Consider the following 12911-nt stretch of genomic DNA (forward strand, 5'->3'; position numbering starts at 1 on the left):
ATCATGACAATGTGTACTAATAATAATATATTTATAAATGAATTTATCTGGACAGCTCTACTCCCGGCAGTAGAGCTTGTATTATCTTCTTACGTACATAACCCTGAACTGGAAGAGGTTGGCGGCCAGGTCGCGGAAAAGCTGGCTAGACATGACGTTCTAGCAAAACTCCAGTCCCACCTGGCTCTACTGTCTCAATCAGAACAAGCTGGCAGGAAACCAGCGGAAGAGCGAGACAACTCAAACGACGACGAAGACGATAATCAAGTTGCAGAGAAGGAAACTCTGAATGCTGAGATGGACGAGTCGCAGCCTCCAAGTGTCATGCTCAACGCCATCGGGCGAAAGGTCGAAGGCATCACACAAATGGTCAGGAAAGAATTGCGCCGAAAGGAGGCGCCCTGCGACACACAACGTTATCTTCCTGAACCTCAAGTGGATGGAACTCTAAAAGGTAAGTCTCCAAGTGTTCCTTACGGATTTCTTCCATCGCTCTATTCTTCCATCTCCCTACCTTTCTACCCCTGAATCTACCTCCCTTCACCCCTAAATCTACCTCCCTTTACCCCTCCTACCCCCAAAGTTTTCTCTCTCCCTTTCTATCCTACCCCCAAATCTCTCTCATTTCCCTCCCACCCCATCTCTCTCCCTTTCTACCCCCTCCTACCCCCCAAATCTCTCTCCCCTTTCTACCCTTCCACCCCCAAATCTCTCTCTCTTTCTACCCTTCCTACCCCCCAAATCTCTCTCTCTTTCTACCCTTCCTACCCCAAAATCTCTCTCTCTTTCTACCCTTTCCGATCTCTCTCCCTTTCTACCCCTCCACCCCCAAATCTCTCTCCCTTTCTACCCTTTCTACCCCAAATCTCTCTTCCCTTTCTTTCCCGTTCCTACCCCCAATGAACCCTCCTCCCCCCCTCCTCTTTCTACCCTTCCTACCCCCAAACTCTCTCTCTTTCTTACCCTATCCCCCATCTCTCTCTCTTTCTACCCGAATCTACCCCCTCTCTCCCCTCTCCCTCTATCTTTGAATCCGACCCCCTGATCCCTCCCCCTACCCCCAAATCTTCTAACCCCGAATCTACCTCATTTCTACCCCACCCCTAATCTCCCTCCCTCTCTTTCTACTCTGAATCTCCGCCTCCCTTTCTACCCCTGAATCTCCCTTCCCTTTCCTAACCCTTAGGATCTCCCTCCATTTCTACCCTTGAATCCTCTCTCCCTTTCTAACCCTTGAAATCTCCCTCCCCTTTCTTAACATAAAGAAAAAGTCTAATTACTGTAATTCTACTAAAAAGATCTCAATACTTAAAACAAAACAAGTATTAAAAATCTAACTAAAAATATATCCTATCTAAAAAAAAAAAACAGAAAAAAACTCCCCTTAAAAATTCTAAAAAAAAACCCCGGCCTTGAAATCTACCCCTAATCTCCCTCTCTTTTCTACACCTGAAATCTACCTCCCATTTCTACCCACTGAATCTACCCCTGAATCTACCCATGAAATCTCCCTCTCTTTCTACCCCTGAATCTCCCTCTCTTTCTACCCCTGAATCTACCCCTGAATCTCCCTCCCTTTTCTACCCCTTAATCTACCCCATGAATCTTCCCTCTCGTTTCTACCCCCTGAATCTAACCTCCATTTCTACCTGAATCTCCCTCCCCTTTCTACCGCCTAATTCCCTCTCTTTCTACCCCTGAATCCTACCCCATTTCTAACCCTGAATCTACCCCTGAATCTACCCCTGAATCTCCCTCTCTTTTTGAACCCCTGAATCTCCCCTCTCTTTCTAAACCCCTGAATCTACCCCTGAATCTTCCCTCCCTTTCTACCCCTGATCTACCCCTTAATCTCCCTCTCTTTCTACACCTGAATCTTACCTCCCTTTTCTACCGCCTGAATCCTATCCCTCCCTTTCTACCACCTGAATCTCCCTCTCCCCTTTTATACCCCTGAATCTACCGACCCCATTTCTAACCCCTGGAATTTACCCCTAAAGCTCCCTCCCTTTCTACCGCCTGAATCTACCCCTGAATCCTCCCCTCTCTTTTCTACCCCTGAAGCTAACCTCCATTTCTACCCCTGAATTTACCCCTGAATCTCCCTTTCCCTCTACCCCTTGAATCTACCCATGGGAATCTCCCTCTTTCTCTACCCCTGAATCTACCCCTGAATTTCCCTCCCATTTCTACCCCTGATTTTACCCCTGAATCTCCTCCCTTTCTACCCCTGAATCTACCTCCATTTCTACCCCTGAATCTCCCTCTCTTTCTACCCCCTGAATTCTACCTCCATTTTCTACCCCTGAATCCTACCCTCTGATAATCTCCCTCTACCCCTGAATCTCCCTCCGCATCTACCCCTGAATCTACCCCTGAAATCTCCCCCTTTTACTACCCCTGAATCTACCTCCATTTCTACCCCTGAATCTCCCTCTCTTTCCTACCCCTGAATCTCCCATTTCCTACCCCTCTTTTACCCCTGAATCTACCTCCCATTTCACCCAATGAATCTCCCTCTCCTTTTCCCCTACCCCTGAATCTCCCTCCATTTCTACCCCTTGATTTCTCCCCCTACTACCCCTGAATCTCCTCCCCTTTCTTTCTACCCCTGAATCTCCCCTCATCTACCCCTGAATCTACCCCTGAATCTCCCTCCCTTTTCTACCCCTGAATCTCCTCTTTCTACCCCTGAATCTACCCCTAACTCCCCCCTCCCTTTACCCCTAATCTCCCTCATTTCTACCCCTGAATCTCCCTCTTTCCTACCCCTGAATCTCCCTCCCTTTCTACCCCTGAATCTCCCTCCCTTTCTACCCCCTGAATCTACTGAATCTCCTCCCTTTTCTGCACCCCTGAATCTCCTCCATTTCTACCCCTGAATCTACCCCAACTGAATCTACCCCTGAATCTCTCCTTTCTACCCTGAACCCCTGAATCGCCCCTCCTTTCTACCCTGAATCGACTGAATCTCCCTCTTACCCTATCTACCCTCTATCTACCCCTGAATCTCCCTCCTTTCTACCCCTGAATCTCCCTCCCTTTCTACCCCTGAATCTACCTCCCTTTTCACTCCCCCACCTTCCTCTACCTCTCCTTCTCCTCCTCCCAATGCTCCACCCACTCCCTCTCCCCCTCCCGTCTCTCCCATGGCTGAGGAAGACTTGGACGGATACATGGAGCAACTAGAACACGAATACGACAGCTTGGAAAAGCTCATTGCAGAGCTGGACGAGTCAGAAACTGCAGGCATCAAGATCAATGTCGTCCGTCAGAGGATATTAAAAATTAGAGATATCCTCAGGAAGATCATTCGCCACAGGAAGGCGCCCTGTGACACATGGCATCTCGTTCCCTACTCAGTCTGGCCTGGATTCTCTGGACCTCGAGTGGACGGCCCTCAAAGAGGTAAGTCTCCTAATGTTCCTTCTCCTTCTTCATCGGTTTCTCATCTTCCTCCTCCTACTCCTCCCCTAGGATCTCCTTCCCGTTCCTCTCCCCCACCTTCCCCAACCTCTCCTACTCATGAATCCCCTTCCCCAACCTCTCCTACTCATGAATCCCCTTCCCCAACCTCTCCTAATCATGAATCCCCTTCCCCAACCTCTCCTACTCATGAATCCCCTTCCCCAACCTCTCCTAATCATGAATCCCCTTCCCCACCTCTCTACTCATGAACCCACCCCCTCCAACCTCCCCTTCCTAATCATGAATCCCCTTCCCCAACTCCTAACATGAAATCCCCTTCCCCAACCTCTCCTACATTCCCCTTCCCCAACCTCTCCTCTCCATGAATCCCCCTTCCCCAACTTCTCCTAAGCGTGAATCCCCTTGCTTCCAACAACAAATCATAACATTGAAGGCTCCCCTCCTCCGAATCCATGAAGATCCACCCTCCCCCACCTATCCTAACTCACGAATCCCCTTCCCCAACCATCTCCTAATCAGAATCCCCTTCCCTTTCTTCCAACCTCTCCTACTCATGAACCCCTTCCCCAACCTCTCCTACTCATGAAGATCCCCCTTCCCAACCTCTCCTAACCTCATGAATCCCTTCCCCAACCTCTCCTAATCATGGAATCCCCTTTCCCCCCCTTCCTCCTAAGCCATGAATCCCCTTCCCCAACCTCTCCTACTCATGAATCCCCTTCCCCAACCTCTCCTAATCATGAATCCCCTTCCCCAACCTCTCCTACTCATGAATCCCCTTCCCCAACCTCTCCTACTCATGAATCCCCTTCCCCAACCTCTCCTAATCATGAATCCCTTACCAAACCTCTCTAATCAATGAATCCCTTCCCCAAACCTCCCCTAATCCGGGAATCCCCTTCCCCTCCCCAAACCTCTCCTAATATGAATCTTCCCCAAATTCTCCCTCCTACCATTGAACCCCTTCCCACAAACCTTCCCCACCTCCTCAATCCCCTTCCCGTTCCACTCCTCCACCACCTTCCCCAACCTCTCCTTCTCCTGAATTTCCTTCACCTCCTACTTCGCTTCCATCTGCCTCCCTCTCCTTCTCCCCCGCCTATCTCCATTATGGCTGAAGAATTAGACCACGAATATGCCAACTTAGACAAGCTTTTCTCAGAGTTAGACGAGAACAAAATCCAAAGGGAAAAGTTCACTGTCATCTACCCAAAAATGCACCAAATAAATCGGCTGACGAGGAACCTGATTCATCGATGGAAAAACAGGAAGCCTGAGGAGGCAGCAGCGGCCTCTACCGCTCCCAATGTCGTACGGCCGGGTCTCTCCGAACATCATAGTAAATCTCCAGGTCTTTCTTCTCCTCCTCCAGTTCTCACTGCGTCACATTCGCCCCCTGATTCTCCTCCTTTTACCTAACCCCCTCCCAATTCTCCTTTCTCTCCACTCCCTCTCCTGTCTCTCCCCCTTCCCCCTCCCCTGTTTCTACCCCTCCTACCTCACCTGTTTCTCCTCCTCTCTCCCCAGTTTCTCCTCCCCACTCTCCTGTTTCTCCTCCTCCTCTCTCCCCTGTTTCCCCTGTTTTCCCCTACCCCTCCCCATTTTTCCCCCTCCCCTCCTTTTTCCCCCTCCTCCCCTTCCCCTGTCTTCCCCTGTTTTCCTCCTCTCTCACCTGTTTCTCCTCCTCTCCCTCCCCAGTTTCTCTCCACTCTCCACTGTTTCTTCCCCCATCTCTCCCCTCCCCTTCCCCTCCCTCCCTTGTTTCTCCCCCCAATGCCCATCCTGTTTCTCCTCCCCCCTCTCCTGTTTCGCCTCCTCTCTCCCCTGCTTCTCCTCCTCTTCCTCTCCCCCCTGTTTCTCCTCCCCATGCTTCCCCTGCTTCTTCCCCTCCTCCCTCCCCTCTACCTCCTTCTCTTCCCCCTTCAGCACCTCTTTTCTCTGATTCTTCTCATTCTTCCCCATTCTTCTCCTCATCTAACTGGGGTATTAATGAGCTGGGACAAATGGAGGAACTTGAAATGCTTGCCATTCAGAACATCAAAAGGGTTTTCAAGTCATTGAAATATCCAAATGGATTGCTGATGGAAAGCAAAACGGAGGGATATCATCCTTCTCTCTTAACTTCATCTTCTCCTCTCTCAGCATCATCTTCTGTCTCTCATTCTCATGCATCCGCTGATTTGGTCGCCGTTACAGTCGGACAATTAGAGGAGTCTAGAGAAGCTCTTGTCAATATCGTCAAAGAGATCTTCCAGGTATTACGAATGAAAGGCCAAATAAATCGACTCCTAGGAACGAAGCAGAGAAAGAAGAAGAAGAGGATGAAGGAAAGGCAAAGAAAACGGGAAGAACGCCTGGCCAAAAAACAAGGTGCTGACGTCGAGCAACCTGAGCCAAACGCTTATCCTGGATATGGACAAGGTTGGGAACAGCAAGGATACCAAGGAGGCCCAGTGGGTCCAGGATATAGACCAGGCATGGGCCCGCAAATGCCTGGGCCTCATATGTGGCAGGGCGATCCTCAAAGATACCCTGGCCCTCCACAAATAGGACCTGATGGGCGAAGATACCCTGTTCCTCCACGAATGGGACCTGGTGGTCAACAATATCCTGGAGGTCAACAATACCGGTGGTGGTCACCATACCCTGGACATGGAGTCACAATATCCTGGAGGTCAACATACCGGGTGGTGGTCACCATACCTGGAGTCAACAATACCCCTAAGGAGGTCAACCAAAAAAATGGAGGTCAACCATATCCTGGTGGCCAAACGACACCTTGGTCCTCCAGCTCCCAGATGGTAAAGGCGGTAGTACTTCCTGTGTCTTCCCACCAGGCCCCTCCTCCCCCCTTCCCCCTTCCCCATCCCGCCTCCTCTTCTTATTCTTCTTCCCTCTTTCTCCCCTTCCCTCCAACCAACTCACATTCAACTTCTACTGTATAGAAAACTATTAAGACAAAGTCAAATAAGGACAGTCTCATGTTCCATAGTGGTGTAACCTGATGTCTCCGAACCTCGGATGTACGGCTCACCAAGAGGTAAAACTTCTCAGCCTAAGTAAGTTAGGTTCGGTTAAGTCCCTCCCTAGTGTTTCATTTTCCTTCTCAGCTTAGGTTTAGTCTAGGTTAGGTTAGGTTGGTTAGGTTAGGTTACTTTAGCTTTTTAGGTTTAGTTTTAGGTTATTAGGATAGTTTTAGTTTTAGGTTTAGGATAGTTTAGGTTAGGCTAGGTTAGGATAGGATAGGTTAGGCTAGTTTAGGTTAGCTTAGGTTAGGATAGTTTAAGATAGTTTAGGTTAGGTTAGGATAGTTTAGGATAGGTTAGATTAGGATAGTTTAGGTTAGATTGGATTAGGGTAGGATAGTTTAGATTAGGATAGTTTAGGTTAGGTTACTTTAGGTTAGGTTAGTTTAGTTTAGGTTAGGATATCCTAGGTTAGGGTTTGGATTGGATAGTATATTTAGGTTAGGTTAGGTATTGGATCGGATAGTCATGTTTTAGGTTAGATTAGGAAATATCTCGTTTAGTTTAGTTTAAGTTAGGTTGGCTAGAATAGTTTAGTTTAGTTTAGGTTAGGTTAGGATAGTTTAGGATAGGATAGTTGAGGATAGGATAGTTTAGTTTAGTTTAGGTTAGGCTAGTTTTAGGTTAGTTAGGTTTATCTTAGGTTAGGATAGTTTCTTAGGGTTAGGATAGTTTAGGAGGTTAGGATAGTTTTAGGTTAGTTTTTAGGTTCGGATCGTTTTAGGTTATTGTAGATTAGGTAGGATGTTTTGGTTAGTTTAGTTTGGGTTAGGATATTTAGTTAGGTTAGGGTTAGGATAGTTTAGGTTAGTTTAGGATAGTTTAGGTTAGGGATAGTTTTTTGGTTTAGTTTTAGTTTGTTTGGTTGGATAGTTTAGGTTAGGTTTAGTTTTATGGTTAGATAGTTTTTTAGGTTAGTTAGGATAGTTTTAGGTTAGGTAGTTTTGGTTAGTTTTAGTTTTTAGGTTAGGATAGTTTTAGGTTAGGTTAGGGATAGTTTTGGTTTTTTTTAGTTTTTTTAGGTTAGGACCAGTTTAGTTAGGAATAGTTTTTAGGATAGTTTAGTTTAGGTTAGGAATAGATTTCGATTAGGTTAGGTTAGGTTAGTTTAGGTTAGATAGTTTTGGTTAGTTTAGTTTAGGTTAGGATTAGTTTTAGGTTTTAGGAATCGTTTTGGGATAGGTTGAGTTTAGTTTGGGTTTAGGTTTTAGTTTTAGGGTTTAGGTTGTTTAGGTTTATGATAGTTTAGGTTAGTTTTAGGTTAAGGTTGGTTAGGTTTAGGTAGGATTGTTTAGGGGTTTTAGGTTAGGCTAGTTTTTTGGTTCGGTTTTAGTTTTATGGTTAGGGATTGGTTTATTGGTTAGGATTAGTTTTAGTTTTTGGTTAGGTTTCGGTTTATTTAGTTTAGGATTCGGTTTAGTTTGGGTTTAGGATAGTTTTAAGTTACGATTCGGATCGTTTAGGTTTTAGTTTAGGTTAGGTTTCGTTTAGGTTAGGATAGGTTGGTTTAGTTTGGGTTATTATTTCGTTTAGGTTAGTTTATTATTTTGAGGTTAAGGATTAGGTTGGATTAGGTTTAGGTTATTTGTTGGATAGTTTAGGTTTAGGTTAGGTTTAGGTTTAGGTTATTTGGATTGGTTTTAGGATAGGATTTTTAGTTTAGGGGTTAGGTTAGTTTTAGTTAGGTTTAGGATAGTTTTAGGATATGTTAGTTAGTTGGTTAGTTTAGGTTTAGGTATTAGTTTAGGATAGTTTGGTTAGTTTTAGGTTAGTTTATTTTAGGTTAGGTAGTTTTCGGATTTAGGTTTTATTTAGGATAGTTTAGTTTAGGTAGTTATTTAGGTTTAGGTTAGTTATTATTAGTTTAGGATTAGTTTTTAGGTTAGGTTTATTTGTTTAGGTAGGATAGTTTAGGTTTGATAGGGTTTGGTTAAGGATGGATTTTTTTGGCTTGGTTAGGTTAGTTAGGTTTGGGATTAGGTTTAGGATAGTTTGGTTAGTTGGTTAGGTTTGGAATAGTTTAGGTAATGGGTTAGGTTTAGGTTAGGATTAGGTTTAAGGATTTAGGTTTTAAGTTTTGGTTAGGATAGTTTAGGTTTAGGGTTTATTGGTTCGTATTAGTTAGGTTAGGTAGATAGTTTTTTTGGTTAGGTTAGTTTAGTTAGGATAGTTTTAGGATTACTTTAGGTTAGGTTTAGGTTAGGATTATTAGGATTAGGTTTTTAAAGGATTAGTTTGGTTTTAGGTAGTTTAGGTTAGGTTTAGTTTTTACGTTTGGAGGATAGGATAGTTTAGGATATTTTTATTTTAGGTTTATGATAGTTTTTAGGATTAGGTTAGGATAGTTTTAGGTTGGATCGGTTTCTTAGGTTAATTTATTAAGGTTTAGGATTAGGTTTAGGTTAGGTTTAGTTAGGTTAGGATTAGGTTTAGTTTACGGTTAGGATAGGAATAGTTTAGGATAGTTATTTTAGGTTAGGATAGTTTTAGGATAGGTTTAGGATAGTTTTAGGTCAGGATTAGTTTAGTTTAGGTTTTAATATAGTTTAGGAATAGTTTAGGTTAGTTAGTTTAGGTTAGGATCAGGTTAGTTTAGTTAGTTAGTAGGATAGTTTAGGTAGTTTTAGTTTAGGTGATAGTTTATTAGGATAGGTAGTTTAGGTTAGGTTAGGATAGGTAGTTAGTTTAGGTTAGTCGTTTGGATAGGTTGGTTTAGTTAGGTTAGGTAGTTTAGTTAGTTTAGTTTAGTTAGGATAGGTAGGTTAGATAGTTTAGTAGATAGTTAGGTTATTTTTAGATTTAGGTTCCGGATATAGTTAGGTTAGGTTAGGTTTAGGTTAGGTTGTTTGAGGTTAGGATAGTTTTTTTAGTTTTTAGGTTAGGTTAGGTAGGTATTTTAGGTTAGTTTAGGTTAGGTTAGGATAGTTAGGTTAGGTTAGGTTAGGTTAGGATAGTTTAGGGTTAGGTTTTAGGTTAGGTAGTTTAGTTAGGATAGATTTTAGTTTTATATATTTTTAGGTAGGTTTAGGTTAGGTAGTTAGGTTTAGGATAGGTTTAGTTAGGTAGGTTAGTTTAGGATAGGTTTTTAGGTTAGTTTAGATAGGTTTTAGGATAGTTAGGTTAGGTTAGGATAGGTTAGGATAGGTTTTAGTTAGTTTTAGATTAGTTTAGGTTTAGTTTATTAGGTATTTTGAGGTTAGGTTTAGGTTTAGGATAGTTTAGTTTAGGTAGGATAGGTTTAGATTAGGTTTAGGTTAGGTTAGTTTAGGTTAGGATAGTTTAGGTTTCGTTAGTCTAGGTTAGGATAGTTTTAGTTTAGGTTAGAGTTTTAGTTTAGGTTAGATATAGGTAGGTTAGGTTTAGTTAGATAAGTGTTGGTTTAGGTTTAGTTTAGGGATAGTTTTAGTTAGGTTAGGTTTAGTTTTAGGTTAGGTATTTCAGGTTAGGATAGGTATTTAGGTTTAGGTAAGTTTAGGTAGGTTAGTTTAGTTTAGGCATTGTTAGGTAGTTTAGGTTTTAGGTTTAGTTTAGTTTTAGTGGTAGGATTGGGTTTAGTTTGTTTAGGTTAGATTTTAGATTAGGTTTAGGATATTTAGATAGGTTTAGGAGTTTAGGTTAGGTTAGGATTTAGGTTAGGTTAAGTTTAGGTTTTAGGTTTAGGTAAGGATAGTTTTAGGTTAAGGTTAGGTTAGTTTTAGGTCAGGATTAGTTTAGGATTAGGTTAGGATAGTTTAGGTTAGGTTAGTTTAGGTTTAAGGTTAGTTTAGTTTAGGGAATTAGGATAGGTTTAGGTAGGTTAGGTTTACTTTAGGTAGGTTAGTTTAGATTTAGGTTAGGATAGTTAGGTTAAGTTTAGGTCGGATTGTTTAGGTTTAAGAATTAGGTTTAGGTTAGGATAGGTTTTGGCGTGTTTAGTTTTAGGTTAGGAGAGGATAAGTTTAGGATAAGGTTTTAGCGTTTGGTTAGGATTAGGTTTAGGATATGTTTTAGGTTTAGGTTTAGGATAGGTTTTTTAGGATTAGTTTTAGTTTGTTAGGATTCGTTTAGGATTAGTTTAGGTTAGGATAGTTTAGGTTATGGTTAGGATTTAGGTTCTTGGTTAGGTTAGTTTAGGGTTTTAGGATTAGGTTTTAGGATACGTTTAGGTTAGGTTTAAAGGTTTAGGTTAGGTTTAGATTAGGTTGGTAGGTTAGGTTAGGTTAGGTTTCGGTTAGGATAGTTTAGGTTAGGATAGGATTTAGTTTTAAGGATTATTTATTTAGGGTTAGGATAGTTTTAGGAATAGGTTAGGATAGTTTAGGTTAGGATAGTTTAGTTTGAGGTTAAATATAGTTTAGGGCTAGTTTAGGTTAGGTTAGTTTTAGGTTAGGATAGTTTTAGGTTAGGTTAGGATAAGTTTTTGGTTAGTTTAGTTTAGGTTAGGATAGTTTAGGATAGGTTAGGTTAATATAGTTTAGATTAGGTTAGGATAGTTTTGGTTAGTTTAGTTTAGGTTAGGATAGTTTAGGTTAGGTTAGGTTAGGTTAGGTTAGGTTGGGTTAGGTTAGATTAGGATAGTTTAGGTTAGGTTAGGTTAGGATAGGTTAGGTTAGGTTAGGTTAGAATAGTTTAGGTTAGGTTAGTTTAGGTTAGGATAGTTTAGGTTAGGAATTTTTTTATTTGTTAGGTTTTAAGTTAGTTTAGGATAGGATAGTTTAGGATAGTTTAGTTTTAGGTTTAGGATAGTTTAGGTTAGGCGATAGTTTTAGGTTAGGATTAATTTATTTGGTTCAGTTTAGGTTAGGTTATGAATAGGATAGTTTTAGTTTACGGTTAGGATAGTTTTAGGATAGGTTAGTTTAGTTGAGCATTAGGTTAGGATAGTTTTTCTTTAGTTAGTTTGAGTTTTAGGTTAAGGGATAGGTATAGGTTAGGATAGTTTAAGTTTAGGGAAATAGGTTAGGTTTAGTTTCGCTTGAGGTTAGGAATAAGTTTAGGTTAGGTTAGTTTAGGAGTTAGGATTGTTTAGGTTAGGTTTAGTTTTAGGTTAGGGAAATAGTTTTGGTTAGTTTAGGTTAGGTTAGGAATTAGGATAGTTTAGGATAGTTTAGGTTAGGTTAGGATAGTTTAGGATAGGTTAGGTTAGTTTAAATTAGGTTAGGGTAGTTTAGGTTAGGATAGTTTAGGTTAGGATAGTTTATTTTAGGTTAGTATAGTTTAGGATAGGTTAGGTTAGTTTAGATTAGGTTAGGATAGTTTTAGGTTAGGTTAGGATAGTTTAGGAATAGGTTAGGTTAGTTTAGATTAGGTTAGGATAGTTTAGGTTAGGATAGTTTAGTTTAGGTTAGGATAGTTTAGGATAGGTTAGGTTAGTTTAGATTAGGTTAGGTTTAGTTTTAGGTTAGGGATAGGTTTTAGGTTAAGGGTTAGGATAGGGTTAGGATAGTTTAGGTTTAGGTTAGGATAGTTTAGGTTAGGTTAGTTTAGGTAGGATAAGGTTTTAGGTTAGGTTAGTTTTAGGTTTAGGATAGGTTTAGTTTAGGTTAGGATAGTTTTAGGGTTAGGTTAGTCTAAGGTTAGGATAGTTTAGTTTCTAGGTTTAGGAATAGTTTAGATTAGGTTAGGATAGTTTAGGTTAGGATTAGTTTTAGGTTAGGATAGTTTAGTTTAGGGTTAGGATAGTTTTAGGTTAGGTTAGTCTAGGTTAGGTTTAGGATAGAGATTTAGGTTTAGGATTAGGTTTGTTTTAGGTTAAGGGGATTTTAGGTTTAGGTTAGGATTATATTGGGTTGAGGTTTAGGTCGTTATGAAAGACAGTTTAGTTTAGGTTGGATAGTTTAGGATAGGTAGTAGTTTAGATTAGGTTAGGATAGTTTAGTTAGTTAGTTTAGGTTAGGATAGTAAGTTAGGATAGTTGAGTTAGGATAGGTTATGTTAGTTTAGATTAGGTTAGGATAGTTTAGGTGGTAGTTTAGGTTAGGATTGTTTAGGGAGGTAGTTTAGTTAGGATAGTTTTGGTTAGTTTAGGTTAGGTTAGGATAGGATAGTTTTAGGATAGTTTGGTTAGGTTAGGATCGGTTAGGATAGGTGTAAGGTTAGTTTAAATAGGTTAGGGTAGTTAGGTTAGGATAGTTTAGGTTAGGATGTTTATTTTAGGTTAGTAGAGTTTAGGATAGTTTAGGTTAGTATAGATTAGGTTGGATAGTTTAGTAGGTGTAGGATAGTTTAGGATAGGTTAGGTAGTTAGGATTAGGTTAGGTAGTTTAGTTTAGGTTAGGAGAGGTTTAGATAGGTTAGGTTAGTTTAGATTAGGTTAGTTTAGTTTAGGTTAGGATAGTTTAGGTTAGGTTAGGATAGGTTAGGATAGTTTAGTTTAGGTTAGGATAGTTTAGGTTAGGTTAGTTTAGGTTAGGTTTAGTTTAGGTTAGGATAGTTTAGTTTAGGTTAGGATAGTTTAGGTGAGGTAGTCTAGGTAGA

The sequence above is a fragment of the Macrobrachium nipponense genome, chromosome 1 (assembly GCF_015104395.2).
Source record: "Macrobrachium nipponense isolate FS-2020 chromosome 1, ASM1510439v2, whole genome shotgun sequence".
NCBI lineage: Eukaryota > Metazoa > Arthropoda > Malacostraca > Decapoda > Palaemonidae > Macrobrachium > Macrobrachium nipponense.